Source organism: Mus caroli, unplaced genomic scaffold (genome assembly GCF_978045245.1).
Source record: "Mus caroli unplaced genomic scaffold, Mus_caroli_1 scaffold_13, whole genome shotgun sequence".
NCBI classification, from domain to species: domain Eukaryota; kingdom Metazoa; phylum Chordata; class Mammalia; order Rodentia; family Muridae; genus Mus; species Mus caroli.
In genome coordinates, this window is record NW_028227268.1 from 40646921 (window position 1) to 40657546 (window position 10626).

Genomic DNA, 10626 nt, shown 5'->3' on the forward strand with positions numbered 1-10626 from the left:
CTCTGCAGGGACCTGGGGCAGTGTGTACCAACCTGTAAAGGGATGCTGTAGACTTACAAGGCAGAAAGAGCTGACAAGAGGGTCACCCTGATCCCAGAGGCACGAGGTGAGTTGGGTAAGCGGAGTGTAGGGTGGTGGGTTCATCAGGGCACATGAATAGGAGAGAGGAGATTAAATGGGCTGGTCAGGAAGACCAGGTTAAAGCATACTGCGTCATGGAGAGTGTCTCAGTCATTAGTTCCCCTGACATTTTGCACAGAGCTAGGAACAAAAGTACCCTCATTAATGTACTTGGGGAACTCGTCCCCTGCAGTGGTCTTAGCAGCTACAGTTTAGACTAGGCTCCTTGTCCATACACTTACAAGAGACCATTCTCAACAGCGACCTCTGGTGGTGATGGTGTAAAGAGCCTTGGTACTCAAAAGCTGGAGCGACTGGGAGGAGGTGCTTGGACCAGCATTGAGGATGAGAAGAAGAAAACTCAATTAAGGTCAACAGTGAAGGAGATCCTGGGATTTGTGCTAATTAGGGCACAGTCTTGGAGTGCTTCATTTAAAAGTAACAGGAACGTAGGGCTATGATGACATCTTTAATTAATAAAATGGTTCATACCAGTTACACACAGTGGAGAATACTATGCAATGGTATCAATATTTAGCATACATTGTTTAATGGTTGTTTGGATGAGGGGACAGAATGAAGGCTCATAAACTCCACACTCGAATGGGTACCTCACATGTCAGATAACTTGTTCCTCACGACTTGGCAAATACTCTTAGCTCTTGTCTGCACCTGGACACTTGAAGGACTCTTCTCCAACAGAAAATAGTCACTTTCCAACACTAGGCTGGCCTTTTGAAATGCTGCCATTGGCCAGATAGGAGTGTTCCTTAAGTAGTGGACAGTGGATGCTTTGGCCATGACTCCTGCCTGGTGCAGGTGAGGGTGGGTGAACTGAAATGGGGCCAGGAGAAGCCTTTACAAAGGGGACGTATTCTGCTGATCTTCAGCCAGTCAGCGTGATAGCAATGGTGAGAGTACTAAGCCACGGCCAGCAGTGCTTATAGGTGAGATGAGTTATAGCACTCTGCGGTTAGGGTGGGAAGGGGATACAGAAAAGCTAGCTGACAAGATGGATTGGGAGACAGAAAGTGGGAAAGAGGACTGAGGGAGGAAGGGAGAAAGAGAGAGGCTTTAGGACAAATGGTTGCATTGTTTCTGTTGAAATATGAGATGCACATGGGTGATTTTGCAAGGAGCTCCGCCAAAATCACAGGAGGTTAATTATTTTGACCTCCATTTCCGGCTCTCGCACTTGACTGAGGGCGTCTTCAACAGGCGATGACACCACTGCCCTCAATAACACGTGCACACCGACTAATGATCTCTCTGGAGCGCAGCTGTAGCTCTGGAAGCAGGCATTGCGGCCAAGGCCCCAGCATAATTACTGGCAGCTCCTCGTCCACTTTGGCAAGAAGCAGAAAGGAGGCTGTTGTTGAGTTTTATTGTTTTCAAGGGTCTGTGGTTCACCTTGGAGTATCAGAGAATATAAGACCATTAGCAGCTTGTTTGTGCAGAAACTCTGGTTACAGTGAGCCTCAAGGACGGTGACTGTCTTGTACACTGTTGCCCAGGAGGCCTGGGACAGGGGAGGGAAATGAGGGAATAGAAGAGAAGATGCACGTGACATGCCTCAGATCCGTTGAGTTGAAGTTACTGTTTTCCTTTCTTAGCTTTGAGTCTGTCTAATTATGAAGTTGTTTTTTAATTTTTTTTCAGATGCAAGCCTACATGTTCTCTGTCCTCGGTGATCTGAGAGTCAGCAAGCCAGTTCTGCAGAAGAGATGGACATTCTGACACCATAGGCTTGACTTTGTCATTAGTTAAAGAGGCCTCTGTTTTTGAATGAGTGTTTCCGTGTATATGAAGAGCTATAATGGGGAACTATTTTGGAAAACCATGAGGTACAATTAAGGTTTGCTTTCAGCCTCATTCATTAATTCGACAAATGTGGGTTGTGTCTCCATGTAACAGGGGCTGTTGCTATAGTGAGTCGCACTATGAGCCAGTGCGGGACAGCAAAAGACCTGGAGTTTTATTATTTCCTGCTCAGACAAACAATGGTGCTCCTTGTCTTATATCTTCTCCATCTTACTGGCCACCATATCACCACTGAGCAGTGGTTTTCATAGGTGTGAATTTCTGAGGCCTGGAACAACTGTCCACTATTTCCTAACCCCTAGACTCCATGAAAACCACAAGCCAGAGACTTCCCACCCATGGTCCTCAGGTGCCTTGACTTTCATGGGAGTGTCACAAGATCTACCATAGGACTGTTGACCTTCAAGAGAAAATGGATGTGGAGCAACTGATGTGCCCCAGGAAGCACATGATGGCTGTTTGTTCTGAAACATCCCTCTAGGAAGGCAGTGTGTGTCCTTTCTGACTAAGTTGACACAACTTTTGGGTGCTGTATATGCATGAGTGTGTGTGTAGGTGCACATATGTGCTCATGGGTGTGGAAGTCACAGGACAACCTCAGGGTCATTGCTTGGGAGCTATCTTGTTTTCTGAGACTCTTACTAGCTTAAGACTTAGCAAGCAGGCTAGGCTGGCTGGCCAGAGAGCTCCCTCCCCAAACCTACAGGCTCTGCTAGGATTAGGAGCACACTCCAGCATGCCAAATTTTGCATTAGTTTATTTATTATTTTAATGTGGCTTCGAGAAATTAAACTCATGTCCTCATGCCTGTAGGTGCTTTAGCTACTGAGACATCACCAGCTCCAGGGGACATAGGTTTTTAGATAACAGACTTTTTTCCTGTGGTATTTCCACATAGCAGAGGGGGTACAGCATCAGCACTTCATGGCCTGGAAGACCTTCAGTGCTTAGGAAGGTGCAAATGTTCATAACAGTGGTCCCATCCATCTCAGGAAAATGGCCCTGAAACCACCTGTGAGTTTTTGTCTCCTGGGGCCTTAGGTCCCCCTTGGCTTGTGAATGTTTAAATCCCTTTGATCATTCCCTGATTCCTGACTAACTATACCCTTGCCATTTCTCATAGAGTTGAGACAGGGAGGGTGTCTCCATCACAGATGAAGGGAAGATCATAGCCCCCGAAGGTGTGAGTTCTAATCACCTGGCTCTCCTCTTGACAACAGTAGGAACTGTAAGTTTTACAATTGCCAAGTGTTTTTTTTTTTTATCCTAGGCTGACTTTGAGCTTGCTATGTGGCCAGAGATGACCTTGAGGTTCAGATCCTCCTGCCTCCACCCGTGGAATGCTGGGATTGCATGCATACGGTGCGACATTTCAGTATATGTGCTGCTGGGGGTGGAATCCAAGTGTTTCGTGTAGCTTTTGCTACTCCACTTTAAGCTCCAGGAACAGGCTGTGCTACCATCCCCTGCCCAGAGAATATAGGATCTGTGGATGAAGAACACAGACACACACAGACACACAGACACACACACACACACACACAGAACTCAATTTCAACCTGCCTTATTGGCTCAATTGCTGGGCACTACTAATCTCCCGTGGCTAGTTTGCCCTTCCCAATCAATACTCTTAGCTCAGCACCTTTCAACCTGCCCTCAGCTTCAGTTGCTCAGTTACCTTTAGTCCCAGTTCAACACCCTAAAACTTCTCTCCTGGAGAAGCAGCCTATGGCTACTCTGCCCAAGATCTTACATGGCTGGCCACCTTTTGTCCCCCCTCTCCCCTAAGCATGTCAAAAAACTCCTTTCCTCACCTGTGTCTCCTTGCCTCTTTCCTTCCACCCAGCAATTGGCCCCTGACATCTTTACTGATAGATCAAGAACCAATTGGAGAACAAGACCTTAACATCAATACCACCCCCTACACCCTAGATTTTATGAATGTTCAGGCAACCCATCTTCAGACTGAGCTATGGCTCCAGCTGAGCTACCAATGGTCTCTTAGCTAGTTCTTGGTGTCATCACATGGACTATCAACCTCTTGAGGTAGCAACTGTTCTGTTCTCTTTACAGGTGAGCAAATAAAGATGTAGTCAAGTATACAACAGGCTTCAAGTAGCCAAGATGGTTTTGTTGAGGTCAGCATTTACACTCATCTCATACCATGGTTCTCGCTTTATTTCCCATGAATACTTGAGGCCTCAGAAGGCATGGGGCGGGGGCACAAAGAGTGTCTCAGTGTCCCTTGACTCTTGTTTGAAGCTCATCCCCACAGCAGATGAGCCATGAGCATATAATTTGTCCTCTTTAAACCTGGACCCCTGTGATTGCTGGGGTTCTTTAAGAGAACATCTGATCAAATAGATCTATCTATCTATCTATCTACATATATATGTATCTACACACACACACACACACACACACACACACACACACGTAGAGGGGACTTATTAGATAGGCTTACATTCTATGGTTCAGGCACTCCATCAACAATGGTCTCACAATGGAAAGGCCAATGGCTAGGTAGTTTTTTCAGTCCACCAGACTAAATGTCTCAGCAGTCCCCATACTGGTGCTGAAATCCTGTAGGATTCACAAAGAGCTGCTCATCTTTCGTCTACACTGGAATCCTGAAGAAGTAGTTTCTAATATCAGCAGAGGAATGTCTTAGTAACAGGGTGGATAAGCTTGGAGGCAAAAAGCAAAAGCTTCCTTCTTTCATGTCCTTTTATGTATGATCTGCTACCGGGAAGCGTGGCTCAGATTTAGTGAGGGTCTGGCCACCTCTAATGATCAATCAAGAAAAATCCTCCACAGCCGTGCTCAGCGGCCTGGAGATTAGTGGATTCCAGATGTAGTCCAGGTGACAGCCAAGATTAGCCTGAACAAACCTTTTATTGGAAAAAAAAATGCACAGAATAACCGCCCAGTCTTGTGTATGGTTAGTTTCCATTGTAGATTGATTTGCTGATTTGCATGAGATCCATCTACATGGAGAAGAACCCCAGAAATCATTTCAATGAATGGCATAAAAGCCACAGAACTAACAAGTCTGTACTGAGAGGGGAGCTGCCTACCGAGAGCCCACCTCCGCCTCCTAGGCCAGCATGCACTGTTCCTTTAAGAGCCACCATGAATGTTATGTTTTCAGGTGACAGCCTCTCCATGTTTTCCCAGCAAAGTTAATGAAATGTCGCTGGTGCTCTTCCTGAACCTCCCATCGTCTCTCACACAGCCAGGCTGGCAGGTCCACGTGCTCCCCACCGATCTATTTTTACCACCACATAATAATTCATCCTCCTAAATATATCCATCATCCTGGATTTGCATTTTTTTATTAAGTCGCCTGCTTGCCTCCCATCATTTAATCAGTGTTGACTCGACTCAGAGAGCAGCCTGACAAGATGTGGATCCAAGTCTAGCCTCTGGCAGTTTGCTCTGTAACTTGGGGTGATCTTCTCCTATTAGTGCAGGTCTTAGCACACTCATTTATAAAATGTGGGTGGGAGCCTACGGGGAAGAATGGTTGTGTGGCTCATGAGGGAACGCTCCTTGTCAGGGATTACCACTGTCAAGAGTCCATCTTTCTATGGACTCTGTGTGTGTGTGAGTGTGTGTGTGTGTGTGTGTGAAGAGGTCAGAGGTCAACCTGGAATGTCATTCTGGGGACTAGAACTTGGGTCCTCATGCTTGCATTCTGAGCACTTTACCAACGGAGCCATTTTCCCAGCCCAGTACCCTCACGGATAACTGAGCAGCCTCAGACAAAGCAGGAATTCAAGCTCCAAGACTGAAACATATCAACCCTTCCCAGCCCTTCCTTGATGTATGGCCTTGGACCTAGGGTTTAATCTACTTGCACGTCAATTAGAAAAGAGACAGCTGTGTACTACAAATAATAATTATATGCCCAGCCCTAGGCTATGTGCATCCCTCAGTGGTTTCCAGCTGGTGGTGATGCTGCCTCCAGGGAAAATTTTTTTTATTGGTACAACTGAGGCAGTGAGGTGTGAGTACTGTTGTCATGAGGGGTGCTGTGAAACTCCTCACAGTATATTCAATATCCCCGGTACAATAGACTTAGCCAGTCCAAAGTATCAACAAAGCTGAGGTAGGGAAATTTCTCATTGAATCACACAATGCAAATGGGTTATTAATACAGTTATCAGCACCCGAGTGTCACTGAATGCAGCTGGTGATTGTCTGGACACAATGACAGACCACTCTGCTGTAACTCACAGCATGGGGACAGTATAGCTGATATCCCTTCTTCTCTGAGTCCCCTCATTCTAGCTTAGGTACAACTCTACCACACACCTGACCTCAAGTGTCATAGCCTGGTCTTGATCACTCAACTGGCAGCTCCTTGCATGCAAAGCATGTCCCTGGTTCCTCTCTTTCTCCCTCTTTCATGCTTTCCTGCTGTAGCCACACAAGGGACATGCTCCATCACCCTCAGAGAAATTAGTCCTACCCTAGGGCTGGTTGGCAGCTTGGCTTCTAAGGGTGGTTATGGAATGGTGGAAATACATAGTTATAGGAGCCCAGCATTCAAGGAGAGTGGGGCTCTAGTAAGAGACACTGAGGAGTGAGGGGGTAATGAACCCTCTAGTCAGAGCTCCAACCCTCACAGATGACACTGAAAATAAAAGAGTGGCCATTTCTGAGTCAGATCATGTGAGGGTGACTATTTTCAGAGCCTCTGAAGGCCATCCCCAAATATCTGCAAGAGCCTGCAGGCATCCTGTTGCCCCTCGGAAAAAAACAGAAATCCAACTTGATACAGGTAAAAACTGGACTCCGGTTTGCAAACATGTCTTAAGGAGCATTATGTCCTAGCAGAGCCCTTGATACATCAGCATTGCTTTGTAAGAGGCAAATGTCCAAAGCAAAGTTTTCCCACCCACCTCCTTTACACTCAAAACTGATTGCAAATGAGACCCCTGTTCTTATCCCCTGGTACCCAGATGTACCTTGATTTATGAATATTTAAACCCCACTGCCCTGTGGTCTCGTGTTTGTACTGGATTCATGGCTGTGCCTTCCCCAGTTTGCATGGAGGTATGGTGGGGAACCAAGAACATTGCACAGGGTGGAGCTCATCCAAACCTTCCTTTCATAATAGTAGTAACCATAATGGTGGCAGGGCTAATGGCATCTACCATGGACAGAACTTTTATTAGCTACTTAGTGGGCTTCTCACCTTAGCTACCTATACCTACTTATCCTTTGACATTGGAGTTGACTGTCCCCACCTTACAGATGAGCAAAGCAAGGCAAGCTAAGTAGCATGCTTCAGGTAACATGACCAGTGTGTGTTGGGTCCTGGATGTAAACCTACTGATTTCTTCCCCCCTACCCAGGCCCTGTACCCTTACAGATACACCCTATGCCTCCAAAGGCACGGGGAAACAGCCTGACTTAGCCATCCTAGACTCATATCTGAAGTTCACATACAAGTGTTGGGACTGTGGTCTCATTGCCTTGCTCCTTTAAGCCTGGCCTGCTTGCCGGTAAAAAAAGGGGCAGGTGTGTGCATGACTTCAGGATGTACACCTTCTGATGCACAGAGATTTCTGTCCCTCCATGGGATTTGACCTGCAGAGAATGAAGTAGCACATCCCAGTGTCATGGCTTCCAAAAAGCACAGCCCTGTGTCCACAGCGTATTGAATAATGAGAGGACGTCCTTCACTCACTGGTCTCTTTCCACACTGCTCTAGCAAAGGAGTCAGACCCAAACTAATAAGCTGTAGATCCTTAATAACTCAATCACTTCATCAGACACGAAAGCAAGGACACACCCATGTGCATCTATCCGCACAAAGAAAGGGTGGGGTGGTTTCTTCCCTCTCAGGACCTCAGCCAGTGATCTTTAACTGGGACTCCTATTATTGTGACAGACCCAGGGATGTCATGGAAAGAACAGTGTCATCGTAGGCCTGATCATCAAGCTGGCTAAGACCTTCATCTCCCATCTCCGATCTTCTCCCTCCCTCCCCAATGCTTCCTGTTGATCTCTTGTGGGCTTCCCCCTAGAGCTGTGTCCACAAGCATCCTCAAAGCTCTGTGGAGCCGATTTGGGTTGGGAGGGGGGAGTAGGAAACAACAGTAGCAGAGTACAAACAACCTGAAATCTGGAATGGAGTGAGTTAATTGGAGCTTAGGGCCCTTCAGCTCTCTGAGCCTACAGTTCCTTCTGCTATGGAAGTCAGATGCGATAATGTCTGTTTGAGTATGTCATCAAGTGCGAACAGAAAAGAGATGTTAGCCAGTACCTCATCCAACAGGTGAAAGATCCTATGAAAATTGAGATCATGTTTTTGGCTCTTGTTTCGCTTTGCTTTGTCTTTATTCTTGGAGCTCTATTGCTCTCCAGATGGTCCATAGGGCTGCCTCCCCATGTTGCATCTTTACATTACCACGTTATGAATTTGAAACGGGAGTCATGTTGACGTACAGAAAAAAAAATAAAGCTGAACAGAGATGTATTTCTCCTTTCTCCCTCTCAGTCCTGACCTCTGCTTTCTTAAATCCCCGTTTCGTTATGCTGTTTTCACTCGGCGGTTTGAAAGAACTAGAGAATACATGAATCGACTTGACATGAATAACACAACTACTTACACAGAAGATACAGGATGCAAGTAAGTGCAGGGGCTCCGTGCTTTCCGATTTGGGCATGCCTGTGGGCTTTTCAGGGTACAGAGCAGTGAATAAAGATGGCAGGCAGGGTGGGACACACACGGGTGCAGGAGGAAGGTGAGGTGCTGCAGAGTTATGGCTGCAAAGAGGATGCTCAGCAGCCGCTGCAACCCCACATGCAGAACACAAGGGGGAGAGGCAGCTCCACCAGAGCAGTAGAAGCTGACTCCACACCACCTCTCCACTACACACAATGCCGGCTCACCTATGGCCAAGGTGGTACTAATAAAGTTTTTGTTGAAAACCTGCTGTGGATAGTTGACTTTAGACCTGTCTGTGTTTCCTCCCCCCTCGCCCCACTCCCCCTTGTGCGTGAGGCAATTGGCTCTAGGGATCAACTGACCGCGAGAAAACAAATAGTCAAGGTTTCTTTCTTCTACTTTCTTCCCAGGGGACAGAAAGGCAGAGACAGGCTAGGAAAAGGTCTGTACAAGGAGTATGAAGAAAGGAAGCTTTGAGACGCAAGCCAGAGAGGGGACAGCAAAAGGTAGCATAGACTCTTACTTCCCTGTGAAGGAGCCTGAAATCGGATCAGAAACCAGGGCCTCCTGATATGGGTACCTCTCTACTGCTGGAGCTTGCTTTATTTATATGAGCGAGGATACCTTTAAGTGGGTGCTCTAGATTAAAGGCTTTAGGGATCAAAGTGGCTGTGGTCAGACATGGTCCCAAAGCCTCCTTTGAGACTAGTGGAGAGGAAGTCAGCCCACCCACGAGAGTCCGGTTACAGGGAGATGTGTCTTGTTAAAGTAAACAAAATCAGAGTTAAAAGTACTAATTCCATACTACAAGGCAAGGGTACATTTGAAACAGATTTTTGCTTATTAAAAACGTGCCTGAAGGGCAAGGCACAGTTTGAAGTTGTGAGCTACATAGCTGTTTTCACAGTAGCTGGTACTTACTGAGTACCTACCTCCTGTTTACACAGTTTATTTTTGCTATTACCATCCTGTGGTTAGGGTGGCAGGGGCAGGAGAGTGGAAAGGGGCTTGCAGAGAAGCCTTGGATGTCCATTCATACATGCAGAGTGCAGATAAGGCAAAATTGCTCTCCGAGGGGGCAGACAGGTGGTGGTTTCAATTCCTCAGTAGCCCCAGCTCTCACCTACACTCACGTGCACAGATTAGGAAGTTGGAGATAACTGATGTGCATGGCCTGATATCAGACGTTTTCCAGTTCAGTGACAGCAGCTGAGTCTCTGGGAGCAGTAAGGGATAGAGTCATGGTTGGAAGAGCCTTTACCTCCCCAGGACAGGCCCCAGGTCCCTAAGAATGGACGAGTCCCCACTTCTGTAGCCTTGACAGCAGAGTGGAGCAAATTCATCACGTGTCTATTGATTTCATGAATTCCTACAACCTGTTTCAATACACAGCCTGCAACCAGCCAAGCCGCTGGGGAGGGGACAGAGGGGAACCAGACTGTCAGGGTCTTTCTAGGCAGAGGGAAATGCAGCAGGAAACGGCACAGAGCAGTTTGGCAAGGCTGGTAAACAGCAAGAGCCTCTATCAGGCCCACACAGTTGGTCTCAAGTGATGTCTTAAGCTGCCCTTCACCACCTACAAAGGCAGCCAGCCCCACAGGGCCTCAGCTCTACAGACCCTGAAACTGTGAGAAGTCGATTGGGAGGGGAAAATTGTGTCTGACAAGTGACAGGTGATCCCCCCAGTGCCCCTGGCCCTACCCTCATCCATATTACAGCAGACAGTAACATGGGGTTAATGACAAGAACTTCAGATTTCAGCTCATTTTTATCCCATTAGCTTGGTATTTATGATTTGGTCAAGGCCAGTGTCAAATTGTAGCAGCAGCAATAGTAGAAGCAGCAGTAGCAGCAACAACAGGAGGTCCGAGGAATGAGTTAGCACAAATGAAGAAAACAACATAGAGATGTTCTATGGTTTCCTTAAGGCAACACAGCAAATTAAACCTATCCCAGTGCCAGGCCAATTGGCAACCAAGTCCCATGGGTCCACTCTTTCGAAA

The 10626-nt window shown here is 47.0% G+C and overlaps 1 long non-coding RNA gene across 1 annotated transcript; it reads left to right on the forward strand.

Moving 5' to 3' along the window:
- The first annotated feature begins 1787 nt into the window (after positions 1-1787).
- On the forward strand, positions 1788-3870 carry LOC147001446 (uncharacterized). Its single transcript, XR_015044858.1, has 3 exons — positions 1788-1964; positions 3065-3169; positions 3788-3870. It is a non-coding gene; the product is annotated as an uncharacterized LOC147001446 (long non-coding RNA).
- The last annotated feature ends 6756 nt before the right edge of the window (positions 3871-10626 follow it).